A 26,320-nucleotide genomic window follows, 5' to 3' on the forward strand; every position below is an offset into this window, starting at 1 on the left:
CAAGTGTGTAAAGCATAATTCTATGGTTCCGTGAATCCTTCACGGTCAGCAGACTGTAGGCATCCAAGGGGCCATGAAGGGTGAATGAAAATCTTAGGCTTGAGGTCAAAAAGTCAAGCGCTTGAATTTGGATTTAAGGCTAATCTGAGGATGGATCGATCAATCAATCAAGCGATTAGGAAATATATGATATCCGGCGATTAGTAAGTATACTATAGATCTATAGATGATCTCTGACCGCAAAAGTAGGGTTTAGATAGTAATCAACATGCTTCGAAAAATAGAGAGAGAGCCCTAATTTTTGGATTTAGCGCAAGGTATTTTCCTGTCGACAATGCTCATGCTCCTGCATTTTGTTATACATCATGTAGCCGCCGCGCGCGGCCCAGGCTGCATTTAGCTCTATGTGGATATACCAAATTCCATTTACCCTTTAAGTTGCAATTGAACACTGCCTGCATGTTCATTGTTCGATGACTGATAGATTGTGTCAGGTTGTCCGATAGGGACATAGTCTCATCAATGAGCACCGAACAGTGAACAAACATGGTGCAAAAGGCCTCCCGATCTTTAAGTAAGTCACCATACATAGGCCTACACATATACATTTAGTCCTTTCCTAGTTTTTCTTCGCTGGGTGGATAATTTTTCATATTATGTTGATTATTATAAATGCAGAGGTGGTCAAAGTAGTCAAGAAAGCTACTCAAGTAGAAGTAGCGGTGAAAAAATCTACTCAAGTACGAGTAGAAGTACTTCTTCCATAAGCCACTTAAAACTACTTGAAGTAGAAGTAGAATTGACTGACTTTAAATCTACTCAAGTAAGTAAGTAGTTCTGAAAACAGTCTTAATTCGTTCGCATGGACTGTCAAAAGCTGCAAATTGAGCTATCTGGAAGGTGCAGAGAGCTTGATTCGTATTGATGCATCTCAGGAGGTATCAATTTTCGACAGAATTAGCATTCTTTCGCATCATGGGATGCAAATTATAGTATTGATATGAAAATGCGATACTAGCCCTTTGTTTACTAGAAGACCCGTTTTAGAGAATATCATTGCATATTGCCCTACCCCATATTATAAGGCCTCAAGTTTAGGCGAAGAGCAATACGGAGAAGTTGTATTCGGATGCGGTTTCAACACTTTGCGGGATTAGTATGCGTTAATAACAAATATTGTGGATCGTAAAATTTATATTTAGTGTAGCTTTATTTTCGAAAAATAGAGGCATTACTACACTTACTTTTATGCTTCAATATGTATCTTCTGCACACAAAAGGGTGGGAAGTAATTGGAACTCAAAGTATGATAGTCGGAATTGAAAGTGAAATATAAATACCACATCTAAAAAGCGGAAAATATATTTCATGCTTCAAAGGTGATTTGCTAAAACAGGAGTAACGTTAAAAAAGCCGGATTTTCCAGATTAGCAGGACACGTCATGGGCTGCTAGATTACGATATGATAGGTAATTGCTAGATATCGAAACAGTAGTTTCAAATGTTATGGTGGGCAATATTTACTGCAACGAAATATTTAATATTGGCGACATTGCGGTGTGAGCGGAATCAAGCAATCCGGTACCTAAATAATATTCACGGATACTTTCGTGAAAACATATCTGTCACTCCATAACTACTGTGCGCGAAGCACAACAAAATTTCTGGGCTTTACTTGACTTTTATGAATATCAAATGTTGGTACTACTACTACTGGTCACCCCGTATCCACCGCGCACGAAGCGCGACGAAAATCCTGGGCTTCACTCAAATTTTATGAAAATTAAATGTTGATGCTTCGTGAAAACAGCCCCGAAATTCCTCAGGCTATCTTCCCGTTTGGAGGATTAAACTACTTCTACTTGATTAAGTGAAAATAGCGAAAAGTAAGTAAGTAGATCACAAAATATTTCGAAGTAGAAGTAGAAGTAGCTAAAATCAGATCTACTTGAGTAAGTACCAGAAGTAGAGGAAAACTACTTGAGTACTTCGAAAAAGTAGAAGTACTTCGTTACTGACCACCTCTGTATAAAGGTCACACATGATCTATAACTATTGGTTGGGTAGTGAAGGCTGTGTTCCAAACGTGTCAGCAACCCTTTTAAATTGTTATTTTAAGTATTGTGATCTGTGTGACTGCCGGTAATTTTGCACGCATAGCGTGAATCGACAATTCAGACTAGATATAGCAGAAGCACTCGGTTTTGTATCTGGTTAATTTGGTTTCAAACATCGTTTTCAATTCAGACTTTAATGTTGCTGTTTGATGGCACAGCAGTGTGGATACTATAGGGCAGGGGTGGCCAACCTTTTGAGCCAAAGGGCCACATTTGATTGACGAACTACTGCGCGGGCCACTTGCCGCGCGAAGCGCGAAAATTTTTCGAATAATATTGTCAATAGACTATATTGCGGGCCTGCTGTGTATCGCTGGGCTCAGTTTGCAAGTAATGGACTATTCGGCGCCTGGACATATCGATATCGAAAGCTTCGACCAACATGCGTCAATCATTTTTTGCCTAGGTTTCACAGTCGACGGTCTTTCTGCGAGCGCAAACGCAAGGTCACATATGTTGAACGACACTTTGTCTCGTAATCGCGAATATAGTTAAACTCAATCTGGTACATTAGGCGTTCTGTCATTTTTTCCAAGGGGTAACAATATTAAAAGTAGGAAATCGAGTGACAACATGCTGCGCGAAGCATGTGGAAAATTTTTACTTTTGATAAATCTATCGCAAATTATTCTGCTTTATTGTAGTGTAGAGAGATCTACCAAAATGTGACTGGCTCATGGATCAGCCCATGCGTCGGAACTGATATTTTAGTCATCACATCTCAAGTGTTGTGGCCAGACTAATCAGATTTTGGCTGGCCTTGCAAGTTCACAATCTGTGCCATCCATTTTTGATAATATTACTAATTTCGGAAATTATCTCGTGGGCCACGGGTTGGCCGGCCCTGCTATAGGGTTACCATATTTTGAGATCCCGAAAGGAGGACATGTTCGACATAGGCTGCAAAAGTTACTATAGCGGACGAGAAAATGGGAGATTTTTATATTTATAGAGCTAATTTCGTTGTGTTGACTAAAAAAGGGTCATTTTTCCGATTTGACTCACCATATACTATCAGTGCTGACTAAAAGAAAAATCTCATTTTTCCGATTCGACCAACATGTTTATACCAACATTTCGCCCCTTTTTCGTGGCCTTTTTGACCGTTTTTGGCTATAAAGGAGGATGTATTGTCAAAAAGGAGGACATTTGGACGAAGTGAGGACATTTCTGGAAAATGTAGGACAAGTCCTCCTAAATGGGGACGTATGGTAACTCTAGTGGTTTTGTGATTTCAGTTTCATAAGAAAAAACAAACTATATTGTTAAACATGGTTAAGTCGAGTCTATAAATATGAATTCATGGCCACGCCATGCCAAAAATTAAAAAAAAATGAAAAATGCCATATGCCATGCGCCAAAAATAACCATGCCTGTCACAATTCAGAAATACGATACCACCTTAGCCAACTACGCTAGTAGTATAGTAGATCGCTCGTGGTGTGCCATTGTGGCTTATGGGTGCGGTCGCACATCGTATGGAAAACTCGTGGTGGCACATCGTACTTTTGGACCCCCCCTCTCGGTCGCACATCGTAATGTGTTCTTATGGGTGCGCTCGCACATCGTACTTTCAGGTATAGGCATCTGTCGCATATCGTATTGAAAACTCGTGTTGGCACATCGTACTTTTAGGTATAGGCATCTGTCGCACGTCGTACTTTCGCGTGTCGTATTTCGCGTATAGACAGTGGTGGTGATTCACAATGTGTTCTTATGAGTGCGTCGGCATATCGTATTTTCGGGTGTAGGCATCTCTCGACCAGTGTTGAATATGTATCAAGTAAATAGTCACGTGATTGACTCTTAGTTAATGTATCTACCTCAAATTATTATATATGTCCGATTCGAGTTAATCCCAACGTTTGCGGTGAATGCGACTTCGATATATCGTTATTCTTATGGGCGCGGCGATGATTCGTACTTTCGTTGATAGAATGCTAGCGGCATGTCGTACTTTCACCAAAAAGGGTGTGAAATAGTTTGCTAAATCTAGGAATCAGTCGCTTGGTAATGTTTTGGTAATTAGTTTACCACAAAACCGGCGTAGACGGCGATTCGAATACCAACAATAACCGCGTTCACAGACTAACACTCCAAAAAGGTGTGAAATATTGGTAAAATCCCGCGATCGCTCACAAGATAATACCTAAGACATAACCACCGCTCGCGACTCGCTGTTACATACATGCCGATCGTTGACAATGTAATATTTTGGTAATTAGTTTACCACAGAGCCCGCGTAGACGGCAATACCAACAATAGCCGCGTTCACAAACTAACACTTCAAAAAGGTGTGAAATAGGTTGCAAATCCCACGATCACTCACGAGATAACACCTAAGACATAGCCATCCCTCACAACTTGTTGTTACATACATTCCAATCGCCACAATGTAATATTTTGATAATCAGTATGTCACAGGAACTGGATTTCACTGGTAAAATTTAATAAGTAACGAATAACAGAACCGTCGCAGACGATGATTCGAATACCGACAAATTCTCACTTATTTCTGATCCCACCCTAATCCTTTGCGAAGTTGACGCTTATTCGAAAAGGTGTGAAATAATTGTAAAACCCTACGCCACTGACAGGATAATGCATCAGACATAGCGATCTAGTTATAGCACGGGTCGGAATCCATTCGGGTTCTATAGGTAAATTGAGATAATCCGAAACCGAATATTTTGACTTTGGCGTAGTGTGAATTGAAATAGGATTGACTAACAAGACTACCAAATTTCAACCCGGTCATATTTAGAAATTATACGCATATTTATTTGAAACAAGTAATGAAACCTTACAACTCTATTCACGATCTGGCTTTCTGTTTGTCAAAGAGACATTTTAACATCTTACCATACTCAAAAGAATTATTCATAATATCAACCGGTGTTAAAAATATAGTTTTCACTTACTTGATTATACCACTACAACTCGCAAACTTGAATTAATTCATCCTGGTTGTATTCATATGACCGATAATTTTTATTCAACTGTAAAGACCGTTACTACACTGCAAGACAAAGTATTTACTAATCGGTACATATACGACTTGACATAACCTATTACATTTTGAGTATACGAGATTTGAATGTCTGAACAATAACTGAGAATTAAATGATCACGAGTGAATCCGTATATTACAGCGTAAAAGATGTTGGAATGTCAGCAACTCTGTACGGTCATAGCTACTACCACTAATTTACCCGGCCAACTCGTCATGATCATTCCTGAAATCTACACAAACATGACCACTGACTAGAGTTAACCACAAAATAGCATCGAGTTTTAAATCCAGTTGTAGCTTACGTATTATTTGAATGCGGGTATGTTTTGTTATAATTGGGTGTACGGATAAAGTATTAGGTCTCGACATTTTAACATTTTGCCATACTCAGTCAATCAGGAAAACATTGGCAAGTAAATCCGTTTGTAACTTACCCGACCAACTCCAGCAGTCAGCCAAGCATACACGAGTCCATACAATCACTAAAACCTAAAATCCATAACAAGCTCGGTTGTATTCATATCCCAACGCATCTTTTTTATTCAACTTGAAAAGTCGTTACTATTCTGTAAGATAGAGGAATTACTACGCGGTATATTCTGCAAGACAAACTAATTATTACTCGGTATATTTTGTAAGACAAAAGTAATTACTCTTCGGTACAGGGGACTTGAGCTTAACACAATATGTTTGAGTATACGAGATTTGAAAGGTCGAGCAATCTAGTTAAGAATTCATTTCTTATACGATCAAACGCCGGTGCTACATTGAAAGTTATCACGATGTAAACATCCTTATTGACAAATTGATTTGCCATATGTAATAGTTGATCATGACTTGATTATTAAATTATTCGCGTTAATTAGACCCGGTGTTGTGGTAAAGGTTATGACAACAACAAACTTTCACTACCGTGGTTATTAACATATTGATTTGTAAAACTATACTTGTCTGAAATGTTCTTGATTTGAAAGATATTCCGTGTTGGTACAAATCACTCTGCGTATTACGGATATCAGAAAATATTTTTACAAATGTAGTTGTTTCCAGTAACCGAGACTAAAGATGAAACAACAATTTCGTTATTCAAACATTGAACACCCGATGCAAAATGCTTTATTGGTCAAATTCGTGACGGCTAATTGAAACGACTACATATAGAGTCAGTATATCACAATTTCATGTCGTTACTATTGAATCCAGCAATTGATACAATTTGTTGTCGGAGTTGTGACAGGACTTGAAACATACACAACTTACAGAGTGTGAAAATATCACTTTGGGTATCGAGTACCGTTTGAAGCGTGTGATCAATACACAATTCCGTTCGCACTCTCTAAGACGTTGTGAAGTCTACAGATTTACACTTCAAGACTTTGATCAACACAGAAGCAATTTAGAATATCCTTACTGGACGCATCCTATTCTACTAGACTTGAGTAATACACAAAACTCATAGCATTAACAAAATCGCAATAGGCGCTACACTGAAATCTACAAAATGTGTTTGTATTGCTCAAAGTAGTGATCATAAATTATCATTTGAATAAGTAATTGTAATCATAAAACCAAACTTGCGAAAGTCATTAACATAACAAAAGAATATTGTAGGTTGCTTGCTAAATGTATGCCAGAAATATTTGTAGAACGCTCACGACCAAAGAAATCGGAAATTGTCATTCATCAAAGTAAATGTCGTCACAATACTCTGCCACTAAAAGACGTTACTCGTATGTGATTGAATCGCCGGTAATTAACTCGCTAAACCGAACTCCAAATAAATTTCACTCACTCATCGGATATTAAACAGCGTCGCTTAATCGGTGTAGTTCGTTTTTCTTCTAAATGCAAATCATACCTATAGCCAACAGAAAACAATTTTCACTCACCTTGTAATGAAACCAAGTGGTGGGCCTTCGTTTCAATATTTTGTGTCAAATACTTTGCAATAAACACACTGGAGTGGTTGAGCTTTACATCATCAAGCTGTCATCTGTAAATCGAGATCGCATCCGACTTGTAACTGTATCGTTTACCTAACCGAGTTGTATGCACAGTTTGATATTTTTGTCATTTAGTGATTGCTGAACATACCAAACGATACACATTCACTTCCGAAATACTGCATTGATCTCAATTCCCTTCGTCGTGATAATCGAAGTACATTTGTTTCGAATTCGTAACAGCCGACTTTTCTATGACACGATAAATTTCGACAAGTTATGCTTAGAAGATTGGTTGCATATCGCGAAAAATAACATACTACTCACACTGATACTGTTAATCGGTATTTTCACGCGAGTCGATTTTCAAACGAGTAAAATTTATTACATGAGTTGTTCCGCTTACTATATTTAAATGTAAACTCACCCATCTTTCAACAACAAACAATGATAAAAAAGTACGCAATCAAACACAACACTTTGTACGACACTAATTATTGTTCCACACATCTCATTTCACACTGAGTGTATACGAAAGATATTCATGACACATGAAAATATTCGCTCATGCTACGAACATACGCAATGATTGGTGACGCTTTCAAACTGTTTCGATATCACAAGAACTTTATTGTCTGAATGGGTGTTCATGTATCTTGATAATCAAATAGTTCAACACAGAACTAGTACGAACAGAAACATCAGAGTTGTTTACACAAAAGTTTGTATGTGTACAATATGCGAATACCATGTGTAAGTCCAGCACAATTGCGGTATCCATCCGAGTTTAGTTAACACAAATTTATTACAACGGAGCCACGTAAACTTTCGTGAAAGAAAAGCATACTCACTTCCAGAGGGTTATGTCAACGCCATAGCAGTACTCCAACAACAAAGTACATATGTTTTCTAGTCACGGTCCTTACATCTTTCACATAGATCAAACTACTTTGCTAACGAAAAGTGCTGAGTCATCACATGATTGCCCTCACAACAAAACAGCTAGAAGATATTATCATACAAAAATATTCCTAACCCTTTGCGCACCAGTGACAAATCATACAACAAACATTTTTTGTGAGTCGAATTGTTGTTCAGTGTCAAGTCTACCTGTTGAAACGTACATTAAAACAACATAGTCACAATTCAATTAAAACCACAAATCTATTTTCATTTCGTCACAAACTGTCACATACAGAAAAATAAATTTTCTTTCCCCAACACATACTTGTAACCAATCGCTTTCATTAAACACTCAACTCCATAAAAGTATTTACTTTCTACAACATAGACATTCCGATGTAGTCAAGAAATATTTTTATTAATCAAAATCATCGATTTCTGTGCACGGCGTTAGTGTGTGCATGTCATACCTGTGGGCTCCGTATTAAAATGGACACGACACGACTGAATGTAACGGGGTAGAAGTCTATCGCATCGATTTACATGTGGTCTTCGCTACGGTTTCAAAAAACGAATCAGCTATTTTGCATTGATCGAGACCGAGCGAACCAGTTACATGTATTCGCGGTAATGATTTTGCTTGTCATATGTGAATGATAGGGTTGCTACTCCGACAAATCAACATACAACAATCTTCTGACGATCATAATAGCAATTTCATTTTCCACCCCTTCGTAACTGTATACGCACGAAAAGTATATTGTACAACTCGGCAACTACGTTTAACAAGACCAATCACACTACCAGCGTTGAACACAAGATACCTAACCAAGTCAAAATATCATACTGGTTTGGACAAATGACGTTTACCTGTGTAAAATTATCATTTTCACTTGGAGGTCAACCGTTACCTGACTAAAATACCATTATCCTTTGGAGATTTATCGTTTACCCAGTGTAACAATCCCCTTTTCCCTTGGAAATCAATTTTTTCCCTGGATAACAAACCTTTTTCACTTGGAAATATATTTTTTCTCTGGGTAACAAACCTTTTTCACTTGGAAATATATTTTTTCTCTGGGTAACAAACCTTTTTCACTTGGAAATATATTTTTTCCCTGAGCAACAAACCATTTTCACTTGGCGAGTCGTCGTTTACCTGAGTAAAAATATCATTTCCTTTGGAGATCTGGCGTTTACCCAGTGTAACAATACATTTTCTCTTGGTCATCTAGCTTTTCCTAGAGTAACAAAACCATTTTCATTTTGAAATCCGACAAACACACCTGACAATTTGGTATTTGTTGTATTGACGATAGTTTGAAATAGATTACAACGAACAGTGCCGGAAATATACACAGACTATCGGTTTCAGAGTATACCCCCATCAGTCGTATCACATCAATATCATCGGTTAACCACATACAATATGCTCCTGTACACCGAAATGAATGTTTTGGAAAATTGGACAATAGGCTACGATAGTTCTGTGATGTCCGGGTTCGTGCTTTGGATTTTCCAGAGTCAAAATGTCTGAATAAAACACCTCCTCGACGACGGTTGGTATGTGGATAACGGTGTTCGGAAAACGGTTGGATTTATGTCACCCATCGCGATAACAATTCCAGGTCGAGTTTTCCCCCCGCATGCTTACTATATTGTGTCTTTATTGGTCAATGTATGTCTCGACATTCAGTTTGAAATCGGAAACCCTGATAAAGTATGTAACCGGATCCGGGTATCAACTCTGAATCGATAAACCAATGAACAATATTCAAAGTAAACATGTTACACCCTGTGTTTCCACGAAAAAATGCCATCCAGACATACGTCGCGCTTGTTTGCCCACACCAGTATACGCGTAAATGGAGGTGTGTGACATTGCATGCAATGTGTTGGTATACAAACATCGGGGAGTAAGCCTTCGATCCACAGACATTATCATAGCCGGTAATTTTGATGCAGATCGAATGTCATCACACCCGATAACAATGCCATACCAATAAGCCACATTGCAATGACTCTGAGTCAATCTGAAGCATGTCATACAGACACACAAACATGGAACCGTAACATGGGTTATTCGCACGACGGTGAAAGTGAACTGCACAAAATATATCAATAGAGCGTTCACAGTCGAATATGCGAACCATGCACAATCATATACCCAGATTTTTGTTGGATATGTACGAAACCGATAAATCGATACATTTCTGTTCCTTCGACGTCAATAATACAAGCGTCGTTCCAATGCATCGCTCGAATGTAAGGTTCTTCAGGTGTAAAACCCATGTCAAATAACACCAAAGTGTGTCTTCCGTGTTTTATTATTTCAACCGACGCTTCTTGTCTGTGTCGTAACACTATGGTGCGGGGAGTTGAAAAACGGTGGATTGTGAAACGGATTGACATGACCAACAGAATCGACGTCAATAGCCTTGTGACGATGCCGTTTCAAAATGTTACCGATCTCTTGTGGTGATGCCCGTTTCGAAATGTCACCGGACGAAGTGGACCCTTACGATGATGTGTTTTATGATTGCGTGTGAAATCACGAGGTAGTGTTCTATTGCGGTGTACGATTGCAGTCTTTTTTCCACAGAAACACATCTTACTGGATCACAGTATCAGTCCGAGATTTGTAGAATCACTGTTCACGATATTTATTTGGAGTCGGTATGTGGGAGTAGCGACATCCATGCATCGTGACTGAAAGACTGATCGCAATCATTTCGAGCACCCGTACTTCGATAGTTCACGACGGATATTGACCGATGTATGCAATTGGTCTGGGTGATCCGTCCGGAGATAGGGTCATGACTATCTTGTAATGTTACAACGCGATAAAACTATCGAATAAATCAGTGAACGGTGTCGAAATATCGGTGTAATAACGCGGACTCAGAGTCATTGCAATGTGGCTTATTGGTATGGCATTGTTATCGGGTGTGATGACATTCGATCTGCATCAAAATTACCGGCTATGATAATGTCTGTGGATCGAAGGCTTACTCCCCGATGTTTGTATACCAACACATTGCATGCAATGTCACACACCTCCATTTACGCGTATACTGGTGTGGGCAAACAAGCGCGACGTATGTCTGGATGGCATTTTTTCGTGGAAACACAGGGTGTAACATGTTTACTTTGAATATTGTTCATTGGTTTATCGATTCAGAGTTGATACCCGGATCCGGTTACATACTTTATCAGGGTTTCCGATTTCAAACTGAATGTCGAGACATACATTGACCAATAAAGACACAATATAGTAAGCATGCGGGGGGAAAACTCGACCTGGAATTGTTATCGCGATGGGTGACATAAATCCAACCGTTTTCCGAACACCGTTATCCACATACCATCCGTCGTCGAGGAGGTGTTTTATTCAGACATTTTGACTCTGGAAAATCCAAAGCACGAACCCGGACATCACAGAACTATCGTAGCCTATTGTCCAATTTTCCAAAACATTCATTTCGGTGTACAAGAGCATATTGTATGTGGTTAACCGATGATATTGATGTGATACGACTGATGGGGGTATACTCTGAAACCGGTAGTCTGTGTATATTTCCGTCACTGTTCGTTGTAATCTATTTCAAACTATCGTCAATACAACAAATACCAAATTGTCAGGTGTGTTTGTCGGTTTTCAAAATGAAAATGGTTTTGTTACTCTAGGAAAAGCTAGATGACCAAGAGAAAATGTATTGTTACACTGGGTAAACGTCAGATCTCCAAAGGAAAATGATATTTTTACTCAGGTAAACGACGACTCGCCAAGTGAAAATGGTTTGTTGCTCAGGGAAAAAATATATTTCCAAGTGAAAAAGGTTTGTTACCCAGAGAAAAAATATATTTCCAAGTGAAAAAGGTTTGTTACCCAGAGAAAAAATATATTTCCAAGTGAAAAAGGTTTGTTATCCAGGGAAAAAATTGATTTCCAAAGGAAAAGGGGATTGTTACACTGGGTAAACGATAAATCTCCAAAGGATAATGGTATTTTAGTCAGGTAACGGTTGACCTCCAAGTGAAAATGATAATTTTACACAGGTAAACGTCATTTGTCCAAACCAGTATGATATTTTGACTTGGTTAGGTATCTTGTGTTCAACGCTGGTAGTGTGATTGGTCTTGTTAAACGTAGTTGCCGAGTTGTACAATATACTTTTCGTGCGTATACAGTTACGAAGGGGTGGAAAATGAAATTGCTATTATGATCGTCAGAAGATTGTTGTATGTTGATTTGTCGGAGTAGCAACCCTATCATTCACATATGACAAGCAAAATCATTACCGCGAATACATGTAACTGGTTCGCTCGGTCTCGATCAATGCAAAATCGCTGATTCGTTTTTTGAAACCGTAGCGAAGACCACATGTAAATCGATGCGATAGACTTCTACCCCGTTACATTCAGTCGTGTCGTGTCCATTTTAATACGGAGCCCACAGGTATGACATGCACACACTAACGCCGTGCACAGAAATCGATGATTTTGATTAATAAAAATATTTCTTGACTACATCGGAATGTCTATGTTGTAGAAAGTAAATACTTTTATGGAGTTGAGTGTTTAATGAAAGCGATTGGTTACAAGTATGTGTTGGGGAAAGAAAATTTATTTTTCTGTATGTGACAGTTTGTGACGAAATGAAAATAGATTTGTGGTTTTAATTGAATTGTGACTATGTTGTTTTAATGTACGTTTCAACAGGTAGACTTGACACTGAACAACAATTCGACTCACAAAAAATGTTTGTTGTATGATTTGTCACTGGTGCGCAAAGGGTTAGGAATATTTTTGTATGATAATATCTTCTAGCTGTTTTGTTGTGAGGGCAATCATGTGATGACTCAGCACTTTTCGTTAGCAAAGTAGATTGATCTATGTGAAAGATGTAAGGACCGTGACTAGAAAACATATGTACTTTGTTGTTGGAGTACTGCTATGGCGTTGACATAACCCTCTGGAAGTGAGTATGCTTTTCTTTCACGAAAGTTTACGTGGCTCCGTTGTAATAAATTTGTGTTAACTAAACTCGGATGGATACCGCAATTGTGCTGGACTTACACATGGTATTCGCATATTGTACACATACAAACTTTTGTGTAAACAACTCTGATGTTTCTGTTCGTACTAGTTCTGTGTTGAACTATTTGATTATTAAGATACATGAACACCCATTCAGACAATAAAGTTCTTGTGATATCGAAACAGTTTGAAAGCGTCACCAATCATTGCGTATGTTCGTAGCATGAGCGAATATTTTCATGTGTCATGAATATCTTTCGTATACACTTAGTGTGAAATGAGATGTGTGGAACAATAATTAGTGTCGTACAAAGTGTTGTGTTTGATTGCGTACTTTTTTATCATTGTTTGTTGTTGAAAGATGGGTGAGTTTACATTTAAATATAGTAAGCGGAACAACTCATGTAATAAATTTTACTCGTTTGAAAATCGACTCGCGTGAAAATACCGATTAACAGTATCAGTGTGAGTAGTATGTTATTTTTCGCGATATGCAACCAATCTTCTAAGCATAACTTGTCGAAATTTATCGTGTCATAGAAAAGTCGGCTGTTACGAATTCGAAACAAATGTACTTCGATTATCACGACGAAGGGAATTGAGATCAATGCAGTATTTCGGAAGTGAATGTGTATCGTTTGGTATGTTCAGCAATCACTAAATGACAAAAATATCAAACTGTGCATACAACTCGGTTAGGTAAACGATACAGTTACAAGTCGGATGCGATCTCGATTTACAGATGACAGCTTGATGATGTAAAGCTCAACCACTCCAGTGTGTTTATTGCAAAGTATTTGACACAAAATATTGAAACGAAGGCCCACCACTTGGTTTCATTACAAGGTGAGTGAAAATTGTTTTCTGTTGGCTATAGGTATGATTTGCATTTAGAAGAAAAACGAACTACACCGATTAAGCGACGCTGTTTAATATCCGATGAGTGAGTGAAATTTATTTGGAGTTCGGTTTAGCGAGTTAATTACCGGCGATTCAATCACATACGAGTAACGTCTTTTAGTGGCAGAGTATTGTGACGACATTTACTTTGATGAATGACAATTTCCGATTTCTTTGGTCGTGAGCGTTCTACAAATATTTCTGGCATACATTTAGCAAGCAACCTACAATATTCTTTTGTTATGTTAATGACTTTCGCAAGTTTGGTTTTATGATTACAATTACTTATTCAAATGATAATTTATGATCACTACTTTGAGCAATACAAACACATTTTGTAGATTTCAGTGTAGCGCCTATTGCGATTTTGTTAATGCTATGAGTTTTGTGTATTACTCAAGTCTAGTAGAATAGGATGCGTCCAGTAAGGATATTCTAAATTGCTTCTGTGTTGATCAAAGTCTTGAAGTGTAAATCTGTAGACTTCACAACGTCTTAGAGAGTGCGAACGGAATTGTGTATTGATCACACGCTTCAAACGGTACTCGATACCCAAAGTGATATTTTCACACTCTGTAAGTTGTGTATGTTTCAAGTCCTGTCACAACTCCGACAACAAATTGTATCAATTGCTGGATTCAATAGTAACGACATGAAATTGTGATATACTGACTCTATATGTAGTCGTTTCAATTAGCCGTCACGAATTTGACCAATAAAGCATTTTGCATCGGGTGTTCAATGTTTGAATAACGAAATTGTTGTTTCATCTTTAGTCTCGGTTACTGGAAACAACTACATTTGTAAAAATATTTTCTGATATCCGTAATACGCAGAGTGATTTGTACCAACACGGAATATCTTTCAAATCAAGAACATTTCAGACAAGTATAGTTTTACAAATCAATATGTTAATAACCACGGTAGTGAAAGTTTGTTGTTGTCATAACCTTTACCACAACACCGGGTCTAATTAACGCGAATAATTTAATAATCAAGTCATGATCAACTATTACATATGGCAAATCAATTTGTCAATAAGGATGTTTACATCGTGATAACTTTCAATGTAGCACCGGCGTTTGATCGTATAAGAAATGAATTCTTAACTAGATTGCTCGACCTTTCAAATCTCGTATACTCAAACATATTGTGTTAAGCTCAAGTCCCCTGTACCGAAGAGTAATTACTTTTGTCTTACAAAATATACCGAGTAATAATTAGTTTGTCTTGCAGAATATACCGCGTAGTAATTCCTCTATCTTACAGAATAGTAACGACTTTTCAAGTTGAATAAAAAAGATGCGTTGGGATATGAATACAACCGAGCTTGTTATGGATTTTAGGTTTTAGTGATTGTATGGACTCGTGTATGCTTGGCTGACTGCTGGAGTTGGTCGGGTAAGTTACAAACGGATTTACTTGCCAATGTTTTCCTGATTGACTGAGTATGGCAAAATGTTAAAATGTCGAGACCTAATACTTTATCCGTACACCCAATTATAACAAAACATACCCGCATTCAAATAATACGTAAGCTACAACTGGATTTAAAACTCGATGCTATTTTGTGGTTAACTCTAGTCAGTGGTCATGTTTGTGTAGATTTCAGGAATGATCATGACGAGTTGGCCGGGTAAATTAGTGGTAGTAGCTATGACCGTACAGAGTTGCTGACATTCCAACATCTTTTACGCTGTAATATACGGATTCACTCGTGATCATTTAATTCTCAGTTATTGTTCAGACATTCAAATCTCGTATACTCAAAATGTAATAGGTTATGTCAAGTCGTATATGTACCGATTAGTAAATACTTTGTCTTGCAGTGTAGTAACGGTCTTTACAGTTGAATAAAAATTATCGGTCATATGAATACAACCAGGATGAATTAATTCAAGTTTGCGAGTTGTAGTGGTATAATCAAGTAAGTGAAAACTATATTTTTAACACCGGTTGATATTATGAATAATTCTTTTGAGTATGGTAAGATGTTAAAATGTCTCTTTGACAAACAGAAAGCCAGATCGTGAATAGAGTTGTAAGGTTTCATTACTTGTTTCAAATAAATATGCGTATAATTTCTAAATATGACCGGGTTGAAATTTGGTAGTCTTGTTAGTCAATCCTATTTCAATTCACACTACGCCAAAGTCAAAATATTCGGTTTCGGATTATCTCAATTTACCTATAGAACCCGAATGGATTCCGACCCGTGCTATAACTAGATCGCTATGTCTGATGCATTATCCTGTCAGTGGCGTAGGGTTTTACAATTATTTCACACCTTTTCGAATAAGCGTCAACTTCGCAAAGGATTAGGGTGGGATCAGAAATAAGTGAGAATTTGTCGGTATTCGAATCATCGTCTGCGACGGTTCTGTTATTCGTTACTTATTAAATTTTACCAGTGAAATCCAGTTCCTGTGACATACTGATTATCAAAATATTACATTGTGGCGATTGGAATGTATGTAACAACAAGTTGTGAGGGATGGCTATGTCTTAGGTGTTATCTCGTGAGTGATCGTGGGATTTGCAACCTATTTCACACCTTTTTGAAGTGTTAGTTTGTGAACGCGGCTATTGTTGGTATTGCCGTCTACGCGGGCTCTGTGGTAAACTAATTACCAAAATATTACATTGTCAACGATCGGCATGTATGTAACAGCGAGTCGCGAGCGGTGGTTATGTCTTAGGTATTATCTTGTGAGCGATCGCGGGATTTTACCAATATTTCACACCTTTTTGGAGTGTTAGTCTGTGAACGCGGTTATTGTTGGTATTCGAATCGCCGTCTACGCCGGTTTTGTGGTAAACTAATTACCAAAACATTACCAAGCGACTGATTCCTAGATTTAGCAAACTATTTCACACCCTTTTTGGTGAAAGTACGACATGCCGCTAGCATTCTATCAACGAAAGTACGAATCATCGCCGCGCCCATAAGAATAACGATATATCGAAGTCGCATTCACCGCAAACGTTGGGATTAACTCGAATCGGACATATATAATAATTTGAGGTAGATACATTAACTAAGAGTCAATCACGTGACTATTTACTTGATACATATTCAACACTGGTCGAGAGATGCCTACACCCGAAAATACGATATGCCGACGCACTCATAAGAACACATTGTGAATCACCACCACTGTCTATACGCGAAATACGACACGCGAAAGTACGACGTGCGACAGATGCCTATACCTAAAAGTACGATGTGCCAACACGAGTTTTCAATACGATATGCGACAGATGCCTATACCTGAAAGTACGATGTGCGAGCGCACCCATAAGAACACATTACGATGTGCGACCGAGAGGGGGGGTCCAAAAGTACGATGTGCCACCACGAGTTTTCCATACGATGTGCGACCGCACCCATAAGCCACAATGGCACACCACGAGCGATCTACTATACTACTTACGCTTGATAAGATATTCGATTGCCAAATCTATTTATATTTAACCAGGAGATATCGCACTGAGCTTAACAGGCCATTACCAAGTAACGAGGGCGGTAGGAAACAGATTTTTGAATGTCATATGACATGTGATCCTAATAATTCAGGCTATATTTCATTACTGTTGTCTTCGTTTCCGGATATATATTATAATGTAAATATAATTGTAATCGTATTTCTTTTCGTTACTGTACGTTTTCATATGTCATTCGTGGCCCGCCTACTCATCATGATTACGTTACAGTTTACAGCCAAATGATTCTTCCGATGCTCTGTGGCCCACCCAGTGGTTGGATTCAAATGTATTGTCAGCTGGTTCCATCAATATTTTGGTCGGTTCTGTTGCAAAAAGCAATTGACAGTAACAACTGTAACCAGTAATGCTGAACAGGTCGCTATCTCATATAACTTCGTCAGACGGCTGAAACCGACATCTAGGCCGAACCCAGAATGGGTCCAGGCGCGCCAGGGTTGTCATACAGCTTTTGAGAAAAAGGGCCAAACTGTGCCCAAAAAAGGGCCAAACTGGGTAAAAACACCCCAATTGTTCAATAAAGCTGTTAAGCGCTACATAATAACGTTAAGAACGACATTAACGTTGGAATATTACCTATAGACCTTTTTCAATCACTTGGAATTCCACAGCTATATTGTTAATACTGTTGTATGGCACCAAATCCACTAAACCTGTTGATAGTATTGTGTATTATATATGTTTAATGCTATTATTAGTGCGATATAGTAGTACTAATGGCATATATAGTAGTGGGTTGTGTATCAGTGCCGCTATGCAGTAGGGTTGGTGCGAACCCCTAAAACAGTGGTTCTCAACCGGGGGTCCGCGAAGCAATTTCAGGGGGTCCGCGAGACCTCTAAATTTTCAAAATGATTGGTAACCTAGTTTTAACTTTTTATAACTTGAGAAAGCATGAGGTAGTTTTGCACCTCAACTGCTAAAACTTCTTGACTCACATCATTATAATAATCGCCTCACATGAAATATCCTACTGTGCAAATTCATTTTAATTGACAAATTGCCAATAACCTACTGATACAAACATATTGCTGTTTAGGGACGATTTGGTGGGGTTTGTGGGAAAAAATGAAAATATGGAGATAGTAAGGTCAAATAGGGTGACTTCGTTAAGGTTTGCGAACCCTTTTCGATTTGAAGTTGTCAGTCTCATCTAATTAGTGAACAGTCGTTTGAAATAAAAATTTCTGAAGTATTTCCTCTCATTTGTCCCGAAGAAGGGATTGAAACCTCGTGAAATTGATTTTTATCCTGTGATTAACATAACCAACATTCCAGAATAACTTCAAGATGAGATGCCACTTAAAAATGACTAGACTGGTCATAATATGTTCATTAATAATATTTTTTTCATTTTGGTGCCATAAATGTTGCGATCACACCAAAAGTAGCCTATCGTCGGAAGCGTTGCGCGCTAATATTGCAGTAGCCTCCATTCAGCGTTCCCTCTACTTTTTGACGAGTCATGCGCACATTCACCAAGTCACTGCGCAGACCCTTGCACAACAGTGTGTAACGACTAAAAAAAATGGTAATCTTTTCGGATTTTTTGTGCGCAAGTTAGATTTTCTGTGCACAGAGACCATGTCAACACTGCCCATTTGCGCACGTGCGCAGCTTAGAGGGAACATTGTCTCTATCTTTTTTGAAATGGATTTTTGGCACTCATCGCTCATATCAAATCGAAGACGCGGATTTTCAAGACACGACCACTTACTTCAAGAAATACAGCTGTAAAATTAGCTTTGAAATAATAAAAGTCGACCGAATTTCTACGTAAATAGTATGTTAATTTCAAAATAAGTTATTTTGTTGCAGTTTATCACAAGCCTACAGTTCATATTTGCACAAGAGAGATGACGGTTGCACCATAATGGAGCTAAATTTGAACTAATACTTGAGGGGGTCCGCGAGGGTTCGTGACGGCCAAAAGGGGTCCGCGAAGCCAAAAAGGTTGAGAACCACTGCCCTAAAAGGTTCGGGTTCGTGTGAACGCGTCAAAAAGAGGACGTGGTATGGTAACCAGGGTTGTAACCAAGTCACAAGGTTCCGAGTCACAAGTCAATCTCACTTTTGTAGTTTTGACTCGAGTCAATTCGAGTCATTTTCAATTCACCACCGAGTCAAGTCCGAGTCCAAGTCACGGAGTAGAGTGTCGAGTCCGAGTCATAGTGTTTTGACTCGAGTCCGAGTCTAAGTCATTGTGTTGACTGTTCAATTCCGATTTAATGTCACGTGAAACCACTTTTTGCAACTATGCTCGGTGATGTCGAATGTTTCGCATTCATAATCTGCTAGTTTTCCTCACTTTTAACGGTTTCTGATTGCATTTTCAAGTACCAGTACTGATAGACGAAATAATTATAGTGTGATAACTTTACTATTCTTCGAAATTACTATGAAATGCCTGTCTTGGTAGGTGTAGTCTCGAGTCATATGACTTGGTCCGAGTCATGCGCTATGACTCGAGTGCAAGTCGAGTCAATACACATATTGACTCAAGTCGAGTCATTTTTCATTTTTAAGAAAATGACTCGAGTCAAGTCGAGTCACCAAAAAATCGCGACTCGAGTCCTTACAACCGTGATGGTGACCCTGTGATAAAATTTATATGTTCCGTCGCTTTGCCAACAATTTCGACGAGGACTTACAAGGGAAAATAAGCTTAACGGTCCAGGCCAGATCAGACAATTTATCAGTGGCGGCTCGTCCTATAGGGCAACTGGGGCATTGCCCCACCTAAAATTCTCTTCAATAACAATTCTTTACCATTTATAGACGCACACCAATCTATATATACCGAAACCACAGCGAAAATCGTATTCTTCTTGTCCTTTCGCTTGTAAATGCCCATATATAGCGAAGTCTCTACGAAAATCGAATTCTCTTCTGTGTTTTTGCTTTGCGAATGCCTAGCCGGGGCATGCCCCGGTAGCGCTCATAACAAGCTTTCACTGTCTATTCTCTCAAAGCCGCGCACAATAAAGAAACGGTAATTTACTCTCTCCTATTCATAAAATGACCGAGCAACCGGGGCAAATTAGCTCTGTGCCCTTAAGGTGTGATGTAACAATCGTATCTATAGCTGAACTCGGTTACCGTCATATGCGTTTAGTCGACCTTTGGTGGTATAGGTCGATTTTGATGGTGTTTCACACCATGAAAACTCTTGAAACTTGGTATGTCATGTCGTGATGGTGGTATTTAACACTGCCCCAAGTTTCAGGGTTTTTACTTAAAGTTTAGGGTAGTAATTCCGTTTCCGAAGTTGAGTGTGTGCTGATCCTTCATGTATCGCAAACAGATTTTACTCAAAAGCTGGTATTGGTATCCAATCCATTGATTTTGACGATGTTCAATACTGAGATCGGTTATGACATTTGGCACGGTAAGTCAGTTTGTCACTGAACTGTGTTAGTGGTAATTTCGTTTCCTAATTCGAGTGAGAGCTGACTCTCATTTATCGCTAACAGATTATACGCAAAGCCGGTATTGGTCTCTATTGATTTTAACGATGCTCCTTACCTAGATCCGTCATAAGCTTTTGAACAGTATGTCTTGATTTTTGTATCGAACGCTATGCCAAGTCTCAAGGTTGACACTCAATGATTAGGGCAGTAATTTCGTTATCAAGGTCGAGCATGGTAGAGATGCGCTCCGATCTGACACTTTAGCCTTCAACGCATTGCGGATATCACGCAAAAGCCGTTGTATCTGCGGTAACGTTAACTGAGATGATGATATCATTCTCAGATTCCATTCAAATATTTACTTTGATATTATATCCTCCAATGTCAATTTCACCGTGAAATTGTGGCCGTCAAGCCATTTGCTTACAACCCCCTCAAGCGCGATAGCTATTTAGTTTTCGATGGCGGCTAACAGCTGATCACTTGATCAGCCTATTCCTCAGTAAATTTTACGCAAAATTCGGTGTTGGTCTGTTCGCATTAATTTTGACAGTGTGCCATACCGAAAAGGGCCATGAGGACACTTCTCGATGATGTCATGTAACAGTGTACTAAGTTTAAGGGTTTCATCCACGTATTTATTCGGTAATATATATATTCCAAAGGCGATTTCGCAGCAGACCTATAGACAGTAATAAAGCCGTATGTGTCGTGTTACAGTCTCCAGTTTCAAGGCCAAAATCTTCTATGCTGTACCGAGACCGAATTTCCGAGGCCGCTATTCTTAGTTCTTCAGAATGATGTTTTGAATTCAATATGACAGGCCCAATCTATGAGATAACAATTGCGTATCTGTCCGAACTCGTTGACCTTTCCAATTAGGCTTACGCTATCTCTCGAGTTATAGTCATTTCCATTTCTGCAGATAATTAGTCAGGCCTAGTGCGAACATGAACCGTGTTGAATCTTTTTTCCGTACGCCGTTTACGCAGTTACCATACTTCAAGTCACAGCTCACCGGCGGACCTCTCGAGTCTCGTGGCACATACGTTAAAATCACTGTTGCCGGGAAATTCATGTTACCGTACCATCATTAAGTTACTTGTTTACGTTGGAAAACGCGATTGTGACGTCATCTTGATAAAAAGTCGCTTGCAGCCCTTGCCCCACCACCCGATATTGTCACGAGCCGCCACTGCAATTTATTCGGTGTCTGACTATTATTGCTACATGGTGTTGAGCAGAGTGTAGCCAACACATTAATCGCAGAGATCTGGTTTTTATGATACAAAGAAAATATCAATTCAATATGTATCTCGAACGCCTGATTTCACTGATTGTTTGAAATTTGAATAAGCATCATTCGTTGACTCCCCAAATGTAGTGTATTTCGTTCCTGATGTTGTGTTAAAGAGGGCCAAGCTCACAGCGGCTAGAGAGCCACTAAATATCCACAAACGGTAAACTGAATATTTCGAGCGAGCTTTTGCAACAAAGCAAGTAAAATATTTGAGATTGGCAAAGTGCATGCTGACGAGTGTTGATTTTTTTATGCTGCCAGCGTCATGCATAGTGTGGTCCGAAGTTGAAATGCAAAGAATTTCAACCGAAGATGTTATAATGTCATAAAAAGGCACCATATGAAAAAGGTTCACAGTTCAGAACCTAGCAAGGTTCGTTTGTGAACGTGAACCTCTAAATTTCTGAGGAACGCGAACGTGAACCTCACGTTCACTCCATCCCTACTATACATGCAGTCGGTAGGCTATATCTTGAGCTGATTGACGTTGTCGAACAAATGCGGATATCGTGAGTCGACGGCAACTTGAGTTTGAAATAAATCAATTCGCGGATAAGTTGTAAAAGTTGGAATAGTTTGGTCATAGGCAACAAACGTTCGGCTGATGATGAACGAGATCACGCATCAAGTTCTTATGTCAACGTGCGGCAGTAACTTGGAAGCGCCAATACAAGCATTCATGCGTCATCGTGAAGAAGCATCGGCCCATAGCGAATGTGAAATTCTGCGACAACATTGCCTACAACATCCTAAAAACACTTTTCAGTCTCGACTTCTGAAATACATTCATTTAAATAGCCTAGCTTGATAGTATGTGCCAACTGCTTCCAAAAAGAGCCAAATATCGAAAACAAAGGGACACAGAATTATTTCAGGGGCCAACTGCCTCTAAAATGGGCCAAATTTGTGAAATTTGGCACCAATGGAGCCTATCTGGCAACCCTGAGGCACGCCGGTTGCGAACCTCTCTATGCCAGGGTGCGCTACTCGAAGTCGTGTCTATTCCCTCCCAACTTTTCATTTTATCGCAATCTTGTGGTGTTTTGAAATGATGAAATTATTTAAAATAATTATTAATAAGTTTCACCGTTGGAATAGGTTAGGGTTGCCATACGTCCGGAATTTCCCGGACATGTCCGGAATTTCACTGTTAAAACTGCGTCCGGGAGGAATTTCTAAACTATGCCTAAATGTCCGGAATTTTGAAGGCTTGAAGTATAAGCTCATAATTTTTTCGTAAATCAAGACAAACTGTATTATTTTGGGCAGATTTATGCTACCTACATGAACATTTTCTTCGCGCTGCGCGCGATTTAGCATCACATCAATATATTGGTTTTAATATGGGGACTAACACCCTCGCAAAAACTGCGATCAAAAATAGATAAATTAGCATTCATCCACAGAAATAGGGGAGATGTGGTACCAATGGATCACTGGGACCGAAAATACTTGAAAAATTCTCCATGATAATTCCATGATTACACTCCGTGATTTTGTCTACAAGTACATGCTGACAGAATATTTCCTCACATGCAAAAATTTTCGACCTGCATGAGTTATGGGGTCTGTGACGAATGATTTACGTTTTAGGGGGTGTAAAGTAAATTTGGATCGACATTTGCATTTTTCTATATCACCTTTCAGACTAGTAAACCCGCCATAATTTTTTATGTGAGGTATAGGGCTAGTATCAGGGTATATAATGGCACATATTTTTTGAATCAATACCATCCTCGAGTGGACTGTTTTCAAGTCAATTACAATATTTATGGGGTGGGGGACCTATGGTACCGCAGCCAAATCAAGCAAAATAGATGGACCAACTAATCACTTAACAGCAGAAACTCGCCTACATATATATAGGCTGTAAATCATAGTTATCTGCGGTGTTTTATCGCTATTACGAGGTATTAGAAAGTCAAAATGTCGATTTGCGGGTAATATGTATGTGGCATTAATTTTGTAAGTTTAGACGTAAATCAAAACATGACTTTATGCCAACATTTGAGTTGATATAATCTATTTTATTCTTGAAAGTCGCGAAGAACCATTCTTCTTTGGCTTGCTGTAACTTAGCTCACAGTACACAACAAAACAAGTCACCAAATTTGAGTTTTTGAGCGTATGTCTCATAGGTCCCGTGGTCGTGTGCCTTTGGACCCACCGGGTGGGGACCGCTGACACGTTCGAGCAACAAATTTTAAACGTTTATAAATATTTTTTGAAAAGGCGGATATTCATGTAAATGTCCGCGATAGGTAGAGCTTGTATCGAAGTGTTGAGCCAGCAAAAGATCTGCTATTCTCGGCTGAAGATTTAAGGGCCAGAGATCATTTTGTAATTTTTGATCCATCGGTACCACATCTCCCCTACGTCAAATTGTAATCGCTATTTCAAGATAACGGTATATTCATAGAGTCGGTTTAGGCCGTTTGGGTGCTTTATTCAAAGATAGTGGCTCTAAACCAGGTGGTAGTTTGCCGTTATTCTGTGGTTCGCGAAGATGTCGAACGTAATCAGCTTCCAAAATAGGCCGTGATTAAGTCTGGGCAAATGTGTAATCAGTAGGGCGGTTTTTTTTTGACATGTCAAAATCTGTCAAAATTTTGTCAAAATTGTAGCGTTAGGTCAAAATTTGTCAAAATTTTTCATAAAGTCAAAAGTTTTTTGACGTCTGCATTTCGTTCGTATCGTAGATTTTGCATTGTCGGTGAACTTATCATTTGATATTTTACAGCTTGTAGCCTATTTTATAGGCCTACGGATGTAAACGGCTAATTGTCTGCTCATTGTGAATCATAAACGGTCAAATAAAACAAGTAGGTAAACATGGTGTTGGTCAACGTACCGTACCTAACTGAAGAAAGACTTCTTGCGCATCGCATCATTTTTATATTAAGAAGCGCTTGATGAAAAATTGTGATGTAGACAACATTGTCAGAATGAAGCAACACGGTGTGTCACCAGCAGTGTACGCACAACTTGAGTGTTGTCAGCCAACAACTGCTGCCGTTGAACGTCCTTGGCAAACTTCTTAGTAAGGACATGCACTTTCTACCCAAGAATGTAGGAAAGTATCTCTCGTTGTACTACGAATTTTTTAAATTTTTTTCACCATAATACATATTGTAACCACTAGAATTCTTCATACGGCCAGATTTCGGTAAAATATTGGTTTTTCCGTGTAAAATGTTGCATGTTTCTAAGCCAAAAACGTTTTTTCATGCCAAACTACTTCGTTAGGACAGTCAGTTCCAACCAGAATTGAAGATAAGTGGTATAATTTTAACATTATGTGGGAAAACACCTAATTTGCATACGTTAAGTCAAAATTTGGTCAAAATTCATTTTGTTTAGGTCAAAAAAAGTCAAAATTTAAATTTTTTAGGTCAAAATTTTGCTTTTTTTAGGTAAAAAAAAACCGCCCTAGTAATCAGCTTATCAAATTTGGAGCTGGGCCACGGCAAATTGGATATGGAGTCGCGACCATAAAAGATTGGGAACCACCGGTTGTGCGGTGTTTATATATCTCGGTGGTGCAGTGGGCACCGGCATTAGGCTGATAAATAGTCTTATCGGTGTGACATGAACATGACTTAACGATGTACAATTACGCTCCTGCATTTTCGAAGTCATCATCATCCACCTGCTCTACCGCTATCTCTGATCCATGTGGGCGGGGAGAGGATCAAAATTATGTAGTGATATATGAAAGAACCAATATTATTGACATACTTTATAAAAATCATTTAACTACCAGGTGCAAATAGTAAGCCCGCAGAAGTTGCATCGATTACCCTACGGTGGGCCCAAAATCAGTGTTTATTTGTGCAGAAGGGGGCTGAAAAAATGTGACTTCGGCCCTAGTTACAACTTACAACACACAAGCACATACTCCTGAACCGGATCGTGACCACCTCTGGACAAAGCTTTGTTGGTGTGACGTCGTATGGATCGACAATGTGCTCATACCTCATTTTAAAATCCACTAGTGGGCGCTAAAGAGCGACCGGAATTCATGTCACAAAAATATGGTAACCCTAGACTAGGTAATGGGCAACGAGCGTAGCAGGCGTAGCCGTCGGGTCGTAAGGCGCCTTCGCTCAAATTTGGGTCCAACTATGCAACGTCATATTTTCGTCACAACTGATCTGTGACGTCATATTCGAAAGATTTTCGCCCCTTCC

At 38.9% G+C, this 26,320-nt stretch overlaps 1 long non-coding RNA gene across 1 annotated transcript in view; it reads right to left on the reverse strand.

The window, feature by feature from the left end:
• The window catches only part of LOC145441282 (uncharacterized), a 237,075-nt gene extending 215,038 nt beyond the window's left edge, over window positions 1–22,037 (reverse strand). The window contains exon 1 of the long non-coding RNA XR_013915787.1: window positions 20,946–22,037. This is a non-coding gene — a long non-coding RNA (uncharacterized LOC145441282). The remainder of the gene's footprint in view (window positions 1–20,945) is intronic.
• Between the last annotated feature and the right edge of the window lie 4,283 nt (window positions 22,038–26,320).

The sequence above is a fragment of the Botryllus schlosseri genome, chromosome 6, assembly GCF_051294905.1.
Source record: "Botryllus schlosseri isolate E-star chromosome 6, Bs_hap1, whole genome shotgun sequence".
In the NCBI taxonomy this organism is placed as follows: Eukaryota; Metazoa; Chordata; class Ascidiacea; order Stolidobranchia; family Styelidae; genus Botryllus; species Botryllus schlosseri.